The sequence below is a fragment of the Giraffa tippelskirchi genome, chromosome 5 (genome assembly GCF_054371585.1).
Source record: "Giraffa tippelskirchi isolate mGirTip1 chromosome 5, T2T-mGirTip1v1.2.pri, whole genome shotgun sequence".
Classification (NCBI taxonomy): domain Eukaryota; kingdom Metazoa; phylum Chordata; class Mammalia; order Artiodactyla; family Giraffidae; genus Giraffa; species Giraffa tippelskirchi.
In genome coordinates, this window is record NC_137279.1 from 2,017,483 (window position 1) to 2,026,907 (window position 9,425).

Sequence of the window (9,425 nt, forward strand, 5' to 3'; positions counted from 1 at the left end):
CGTGAAGGACAGGCACACACACGTGTGCACATTGTCTCAGCGGCTTTCCTGTGATGCTGCAGCCTTGGCTTGTTGTAGGAGAGCCCATCTGGACGGCCGAGTCCTGACTATTGACTCTTTGGCTCTTACAGCAAACATTTGCCCACCCTGTCCTCAAGGATGAGCAGGAATTGCTTGAATACGGACCGGTCTCTCTGCTTCCTGATCCTCAGTTTTTCACGTGTGTGTTTGACTCCGCTTTGTCCAAACATTTACGTGTTCAGGAGATATCTAGTGAGCACCTACTTCTCCCACCAAATAGGTCGAGGGGCTCAGCCCCGAGTGTCTCCCCAAGTCGGTGGAGGGGTGTCCTGAGCACTGGGGGAAAGGGGCTGAAGCTGTGTGAATTCCTCTCCGTCAAGGGGTGTGTGGCGGCTGCCAACAGGGAGAAACCACGTGCAGGACTTCCCTGGTGATCTGGCGGGTAAGAACCCGCCTTCCAACGCAGAGGACTCCATCCCTAGGTGGGGAACGGACACCCTTCATGCCTCGGGTCAGATAAGCCCCCGAGCAGCAACTGGAGAAAGGCCTTGTGCTGCAACGAAGACCCAGCATCGCCAAAGTGAAATGAATGAACGAAGCTAAAGAAATCAGTGGAAGAAGCCACGTGCGCCCGCGGGGTTGACTCCTCGCCATGGGCTGCGTCGGCTCCCTCCAGGAGGGGCTTCCACTCCTTTCCAGCTTGGGCTCCCTGGCACTTGGGGGGCTCAGAAGCTCTGATCTCTGCCTTGCCTCTGCCTCCTCCACCTGGGGCTGTAAACGCGCCTGAGACACCCGCAGAGGCCCCCTTTCCTCTTCCGCCACGGTTTCCACTTCCTGCCCCTGTCCCAGCTGTTAAAACTGCACTAGCTGCGGAGGAGCTCAGAGCAAGGAGAGCCAAGAGCAGTCAGCCGCGCCCAGGACAAGCACCCTCAGCGCTCTTCAGGCATGGCCGGCTTTAATCTTTTTGTTAAAGTCTTTTCTTTAAATGGGAAGAAAAGAAAGTGAAGTTGCTCAGTCGTGTCCGACTCTCCGTGACCCCATGGACTGCAGCGCGCCAGGCCTCCCTGTCCATCACCAACTCCCGGAGCTTGCTCAAACTCATGTCTATGGAGTTGATGATGCCATCCAACCATCTCATCCTCCGTCACCCGCTTCACCTCTTGCCCTCAATCTTTCCCAGCATCAGGATCACCCCCAGGTACAGGCCGAGGAGAAAATCGGGCTCTCAGGCTGACCACCTTCCACCAAAGGGTCTTGAAAGTCCTAACAGGCCAGACGCTGGAGGAAGGACGGGGGGATGGAGAGACGTGCTTTTGTCATCTGGGGCTGCCATGCCTTGGCAAGATTAAAGCATCCCCACAGCCCAGGGTGCTTCTCCCCTGAACCCGGTTGTTCAGAACACCAGCAGCCGGGCCTCCAGCAGGACCGGCCACCCGGCAGTGCCCGAGGCATCTGTGGAATGTCAATCAGGTTCCCAGAAAAGGTGGAGTGGTCAGATAAGGACAGGGAATGTGGCGGTAGGATTCTCCACGGAGCCTCCCAGGCCCTCGGGCCGGAGCAGGGGGCTGCGCACACTGGTGACCTGACTCAGCACGGCCCTGCCCGCCGCAGGCAGAGGACAGGTGCTCCTGTGAGAGGCTGCCTGGGCCCACGATCGCTCCATTTCAAGTCCCAGACAGGGAGGAGGCCTACCTTGGGAACTTCGCATTAACAGATCCATACCACTAAATAAAAAATAGATAAACAAGGACCCACTCTTCAGCTCAAAGAACTAAGAAATGGCAATCCACTCTAGTATTCTTGCCTGGAAAGAATTCTTGTCCATGGAAATCCCATGGACAGAGGAGCCTGGAGGATTACAGTCCACGGGGTCGAAAGAGTTGGACACGACTGAGTGACTGACCCACACGTTATATTCAATGTCTTGTAATAACTTATCTTATTAAATCACTTATTAAAAGAATCTGAAAAAAAATATATATGTGTACCTATATTGTTGTTGTTATTCAGTCACTCAGTTGTCTCTGACTCTTTGGGACCCCAGTGACTGTAGCCCACCAGGCTCCCCTGTTCATGGGATTTTCCAGGCAAGAGAACTGGAGTGGGTTGCTATTTCCTCTTTTGGGGAATCTTCCTGACCCAGGGATCGAACCTGTGTCTCCTGCATTGGCAGGCGGATTCTTTACCACTGAGCCACCAGGGAAGCACATATACATGTTATATACGTATAATTGAATTACTTTGCACTATATCTGACTTCCCTGGTAGCTCAGATGGTAAAGCATCTGCCTACAATGTGGAACACCCGGGTAATCCCTGGGTCGGGAAGATCTCCTGGAGAAGAAAATGGCAACTCACTCCAGTACTCTTGCCTGGAAAATCCCATGGATGGAGGAACCTGGTGGGCTACAGTTCATGGGGTCACCAAGAGTCGGACACGACTGAACAACTGATCAGACTGATAACCTGAAACATTGCAAATCAACCTCAGTTCAGTTCAGTTCAGTCGCTCAGTCGTGTCCGACTCTTTCCGACACCATGAATCGCAGCACGCCAGGCCTCCCTGTCCATCACCAACTTCCGGAGTCCACCCAAACTCATGTCCATTTAGTCGGTGATGCCATCCAGCCATCTTATCCTCTGTCGTCCCCTTCTCCTTCTGCCCTCAATCTTTCCCAGCATCAGGGTCTTTTCCAATGAGTCAGCTCTTTGCATCAGATAGCCAAAGTATTGGAGTTTCAGCTTCAGCATCAGTCCTACCAATGAACATCCAGGACTGATCTCCTTTAGGATGGACTGGTTGGATCTCCTTGCAGTCCAGGGGACTCTCAAGAGTCTTCTCTAACACCACAGTTCAAAAAGCATCAATTCTTCGGTGCTCAGCTTTCTTTATAGTCCAACTCTCACATCCATACATGACCACTGCAAAAACCATAGCCTTGACGAGACGGACCTTTGTTGGCAAAGTAATGTCTCTGCTTTTCAAGATGCTGTCTAGGTTGGTCATAACTTTCCTTCCAAGGAGTAAGCATCTTTTAACTGCATGGCTGCAATCACCATCTGCAGTGATTTTGGAGCCCAAAAAAATAAAGTCTGACACTGTTTCCACTGTTTCCCCATCTATTTCCCATGAAGTGATGGGACTGGATGCCATGATCTTAGTTTTCTGAATGTTTGAGCTTTAAGCCAACTTTTTCACTCTCCTCTTTCACTTTCAGCAAGAGGCTCTTGAGTTCTTCTTCACTTCCTGCCATAAGGGTAGTGTCATCTGCACATCTGAGGTTCCTGATATTTCTCCCGGCAATCTTGATTCCAGCTTGTGCTTGCTCCAGCCCAGCGTTTCTCATGATGTACTCTGCATATAAGTTACATAAGCAGGGTGACAATATACAGCCATAATGTACTCCTTTCCCTATTTGGAACCAGTCTGTTGTTCCATGTCCAGCTCTAACTGTTGCTTCCTGACCTGCATACAGGCTTCTCAAGAGGCAGGTCACGTGGTCTGGTATGCCCATCTCTTTCAGAATTTTCCACAGTTTATTGTGATCCACACAGTCAAAGCCTTTGGCATAGTCAATAAAGCAGAGGTAGATGTTTTTCTGGAACTCTCTTGCTTTTTCGATGATCCATCGGATGTTGGCAATTTGATCTCTGGTTCCTCTGCCTTTTCTAAAACCAGCTTGAACATCTGGAAGTTCACAGTTCATGTATTGCTGAAGCCTGGCTTGGAGAATTTTAAGCATTACTTTACTAGCGTGTGAGTTGAGTGCAATTGTGCGGTAGTTAAGCATTCTTTGGCATTGCCTTTCTTTGGGATTGGAATGAAAACTGACCTTTTCCAGTCCTGTGGCCACTGCTGAGTTTTCCAGGTTTGCTGGCATATTGAAATCAACTATACTTCAACTGAAAAACAAGCAGACAAAAAAAAAAAAGAGTAATATGCACGAGCTCTAGGGAATTTCAGAAGAATGGAAATTCCCTTGTGCTCCAGTGTGTGTGGGGGAATTACTAAAAGAGATTTTTATTTATTTTTTATTGAAGTATAGTTGATTTACGATGTTAATTGCTGCTGCACATCCAAGTGACTCAGTTATACACATTTACACATTAAAAAAAAATACTTTGTTCTTTAACCTGCAGTAAAATTATAGTCTTCAAAAGGGAAAAACAAAAAAGAAGTCCCAAGCAGTTGAGTGACTACAGGGAGGTCTGCGTCTCATGTCAGTTCTCTGCTGTGTCTAGGCTGGAAGGGGCGAGGGTAACTCCAGGTTTCCTGGGTCTGTGAACACTTTGTTAGGAAAGTTTTGTAGAAATTAATCATTAGACATGATATTAATAGCACAAAATTAGCTTGGAGTTTCCTGAGGGTTTTTAGTTACAGCCAAAGTAAACTGGGGACCTCCCTGGTGGTCCAGTGGTTAAGAATCCACCCTCCAATGTAGGGGACATGGGTTCAATCCCTGGACAGGGAAGTAGGATCCCACATTCAGAGGGGCAGCTGAGCCCTGGAGCCCCAACTACTGAGCCTGTGAGCCTCAAGGAAGACCCAGCCCAGCCAAAAATAAAAATAACTGGATCATGTAAACCTTTCTCAAGTGTTAATGTTTTCTGCATTTTAGTCTGTCCAATCCTTTGCAAAGTGTTCCAAGCATCAGGACCCCAGAATACAAACCATGTTTCATCTCGAATGCTAGACGTAAATACACGCTTGTGCAATTCTGATATGGGACTGTGGCCCTTGGGCCCCGGCTAACTCTGCGTGGGAATATGTGGAATTTACTTGTCATTTTCAGGAAATAAGGTGTCATTGTTAGGAAGGTTTCCTGTCATAAGAATTTCTCTAATTTCATTTTAAAATAGCAGCCTTAGATGTTGTTTTGGACTCAGAAATCTATAGGAAATCTAAAATTGTATCTTTTTTTTTTTTCCTTTTTATGTGTGGGCTTGAGTGTATGTGGAAGAATTTTCCATATTTTCCACAGACAAAAAATGAGCTGCTTCTATTCCTGGTAGTGAACAATGTGGTGATGTTTGTATTGTCTGCACGCATGTGTGCAGACGCCCTGACCTTAAAAGGAGGAGAGCTCTGTGCTGATTTTGTGACGCCTTCCAGGTGCAGAAGCCATCCTTCTTACTCCTCAAGACCTCGTCCTGAGAGCTGGTCAGCCCGCCAGCCTTAAGGCTATAATCAGGGGCCGACAAATGGGTTTTTCAACCTGAAGCTTCTCTGGCTTGGCCCTCCTGACCAGGCTCGCACTCACAAACAGAGTTGACTGTTTCTGGTTTGCTCAAGCCACGCCTTATTTGTGAAAGGAAGAAATAGTCTGTCCTTAGTTTCTTTAAAGCATCAGGAAAATAAACGCTTTACAAAAGTGTTCGCAGTGCGATTAAAGAAGTTAAATATTGAAGATTCAAAACCCAATCAGAGTTCTTAAAAGAAAAAATAACAAAACAAACAGGGCCAGCTGGGAGGAAACTCTGCTCTTTGTGGGAGCAAGAAGCTGCTGCTTTGGGGGATGGGGCCGGGGGGCTGCTTAGGGGGCTGCTTGGCGGGGAGAGGAGGCTGACGCAGAGGCTCTCGAGAACTGTGGGCACCAGACCAGGTATCCAGGACCCCACACCCGCCTGGTCTTCTCTTAACTCCTGCCTTTTTAAAAAATTGTGATGCAGTATATGACAAAATTCACCAGTTTAACCATTCCAACGTGTCCAGTTCAGTGGCATTTAGCATGTTCCCAATGTCAAGACCATCACCATGGTCCAACTCCTAAGCATTGCCCCTCCAGGCAGGAGACCCGCCCCCATGGAGAAATCCATCCGCATCTCTCCCTGCTGGGTCCCCGCCTTCTGTGTATGGACTCACCTCTTCTGGACATTTCACACAGCAGAATCCCACAGTACGTGGCCTTTTGATGGGGCTTTTTTCGTGTAGAATGTGCTTCTGATGCTCATCTCTGCTGTAGCGTGTGTCAGGGCTTCCTGCTTTTTACGGCTGAGCTCCATCGTGTGGGTGGACCACGTTTCATTCATCCATTCATCTGTCAGTGGACATCGGGGTTGTTTCCACCTTTTGTCTGTTGTAAATAATGCTGCTGTGAACATCTACGTGCAAGTTATTATTTGAAAACCTGTTTTTAATTCTTTCCAGTATATACCTAAACGTGGAATAGCTGGGTTGTTTGGTAGTTCTGTATGAGCTTCCCAGGTGGCTTACTGGCAAAGAATCTGCCTGCAATGCAGTAGATGTGGGTTTGATCCCTGGGTCAGGAAGATCCCCTGGAGAAGGAAATGGCAACGCACTCCAGTATTCTTGCCTGGAAAATCCTCTGGACAGCAGAGCCTGGTAGGCTTCAGTCCACGGGGTCGCAAAGAGTCAGACACAACTGAGCGTCTCAACAACAAAACAATAGTAGTCCTATGTCTAACTTATTGAGAAAGCACCAAACTGCCTTTTCTCTTGCCTTTTAAAAGAAATGTTCACTTTATTTGGCTGCGCCAGATCTTAGTTGCAGCATGTGGAATCTAGTTCCCTGGCCAGGGATCGAACCCAGGCCTCCTGCATCAGGAGTGCAGAGTCCTAGCCACTGGACCACCAGGGAAGTTCCTCTCTTGCCTCTTAAATGCCCCTCTTACAAATTTACCACACAATTGATATTGCAAAGTTATGGGATGTGTTAAAGAACGGTTATATTTCTAGACTGAATATTAAACATCTAAGAAGTTTCTTTGGAGCCCAAATGCACTCAGAATAGTTTGCTAAATAAACAAGCAAACACACACCACTTAGATTTATTTACTTCCTGCCAGAGTTGGCTTTTTCCTACAACATTCAGCCTTTTACAAAATCCAGCGTCTCTTAAGAGGATGGTTATAAATGGATTATACGGTCACTGTCCACTTTGGTTTTCTACTTTCTGGGTCAGATGGCAGCTCTGTAATCTCTGATTTGGCTGGATGCAGAGTAATCCCAGGGCGGATCTGAGTTACTGCTCATCTTCCATTTTATGTTTGCTTCTGCTTAAATGTCCTGGTTCCCCAGGGCAGGTAGGAGAGAAATGACATGATTACAGATGATACTGATGGCCCCAGCATGCTGCCTGGGGACTTCCTGGTCCCAGCTTCCAGCGGACATAGCGAAGACCTGGGCGTTTGCCTGCCTTGGACAGGGAGAGCTCACTGGAGGGGGCCAGCCCGTTCCTGCAGGGGCAGCTCCCACCCCCAGCTCCTCCCTGGGTTCCAGCCTCTCCAGTTCCCTGGATTCAGGGATGTAGTCCAAAGGTGCCTCTCTAAAAGGGGCCTGCTGTCACCCAGGGCGAAGATCCAAAGCACTCAACAGTCAATATGGCCGACGCACCAACCGGTTGGCATTAGGCTGTGGGCTGGGGAAGGGGCAGCAGGTTCTGGAAGCACCCCCCACCCCCACCCCGGGCTCAGACTCCACGCAGCAGTGGCTGGAACGCCGGCTGGTCTCAGGGTCCTGGGCTAGGGTGCAGAGGCAGCGGCTCTGGGAGGGAGTGTTAGGGTTGTGACTATGGACCCACTGACACGCAAGTATTTTAACATTTTAGCAAGCAGCAGGGCTGTCCTGGCAGGTTAGGAGGATCTATCACTTTCTGCAAGGCTGGAGCGCGTCTTCTGCATGTCGTCACAGGGCAGCGATGCCCCGTCCACAGAGGGCAGGGACCTGGGGGAAGGTGGGTAGGTGAAGGCAGAGCCTGGAGAGTGGGGGGTTCCCGCTCCCGCCTGTTTTCAGAGACAAGGAGGCGAGACCGTGGGTTGAAGATGTAGGAGGCAGTGGCGGGGACTGGAGAGGGCGCTGTGGGCGGGCGGGGAGGCCGGAGAAGCAGCGAGCAGACTGGGACCAGAGGGCCGAGGTCACATCCGGGGCAGGGGCGGGGAGGGGGCGTCCTCTCGGATGCGGCCGCCAGGGGGAGCTGGGAAGGAATCCGGGTGGCGAGGGGTGGGGTGGGGTCCCTCAGGGCCTCCAGCGTTGGCCTTCCAGCCCCCCATCGGAAAGCGGCTTCTGCTGGGTCCTTGGGCGAGGGGCCAGAGTGTGGCCTTCCCACCTCACCCCTAGGTCGTGTGCACCCGTAATGCTGATGGTGCTAACCCTGGCCAGCAGACACTGGACTCAGAACAATAATGAAATCAGCATTATTACTATTTTGTTGATCCATTATATAAAACATACTGTACTAACCCCATGTAAAAAATTCTGCTTCTGTAGAAGTTGCGTAGAATCGGTTTCATTCCTTTTTTTTTCCCCCAGGCTGCACCCTGTGGCTCCTGGGATCTTAGATTCCCCACCAGGGGCTGAGTCCATGCCCTTGTCGGTGAAAACGCGGAGTCCAAACCACTGGACCACCAGGGACGTCCGTCCCAAATCGGTCTCACATATTGTAGTTATAACATTCATGTTTGAAGATTCGTGGGTACCTCCAGCTCTTTGCAGTTTGTTATCCCTAGAGATTTGCTGTTCATTTAATGTACTGACAACCACAACAACAGATGTCCTTTGCGGGTCCATAAGGCCCAGCTCTGGAGAGATGTCGCCTGGATTTGAATTCTGACCTGACCCTTGGTGACTGACGCGCCTGAGCCACTTACCAGGCCTCCAAGTCCTCACTGCAGGATGAACCCGAGTGACAGGGTTAAATGTCCTGAAGCATGTGACGTGACAGCACAGTTGCTCGGACCTAATTAACTCTCCGTCCAGGTGAGTTTCTACTAAGGACAAGTGTGGTTCTCCCGCGTGCCAGGTAGTGCAGAGATCTTACCCGATTCCGTACAATGGGCTCACATTCCTTTTCTTTCCTCCTTGAGGAAGCGAGGGTCAGGGAGGACAACTCTGCCTTGTTGGTGAGGGAGGGGCAGGAGGGCTTGCACTCGAAGATGCCTGGCTGGTCCAGGTGCAGCTGGCTGCCTGGGCTGTTGCATCGTCATGTCCCAGGAGCCCAGGACGCTGCTGGGCACACAGGCCGAGGACATGAACGCCTGTGTCGGCCTCACCCTGCAGGCGTGCTAAGTAGCTTCAGTCGAGTCCAGCTCTTTGTGACCCCATGGACTGTAGCCCACCAGGCTCCTCTGTCTATGGGATTCTCCGGGCGAGAATACTGGAGCAGGTTGCTATTCTCTCCTCCAGGGGATCTTCCCGACCCAGGGATTGAACTTGTGTCTCCTGCAGCTCCTGTATTGCGGGCGGCTTCTTCACCACCAGTGCCACCTGGGAAGCCCCCCGCCGCTTCTTTTGTTCCGCTTTCTGGGTGCTGCAGGGTTTGGCTCACGTGGTACCACACCCCTCTCATCAGTACGTAGTTTCTTGTCTCTAAGCTTTTGTTTGTGCCTGGCCTCATGGCCAGGAGGGCCTTGTGTTCACGGATGCAGTAATAAAGCTTCAGCCTGAG

The 9,425-nt window shown here is 50.3% G+C and overlaps 1 non-coding gene across 1 annotated transcript; it reads right to left on the bottom strand.

The window, feature by feature from the left end:
* Positions 1 to 6,547: 6,547 nt before the first annotated feature.
* TRNAR-CCU (transfer RNA arginine (anticodon CCU)) lies at positions 6,548 to 6,620 on the bottom strand. Its single transcript has one exon. It is a non-coding gene; the product is annotated as a tRNA-Arg (tRNA).
* Between the last annotated feature and the right edge of the window lie 2,805 nt (positions 6,621 to 9,425).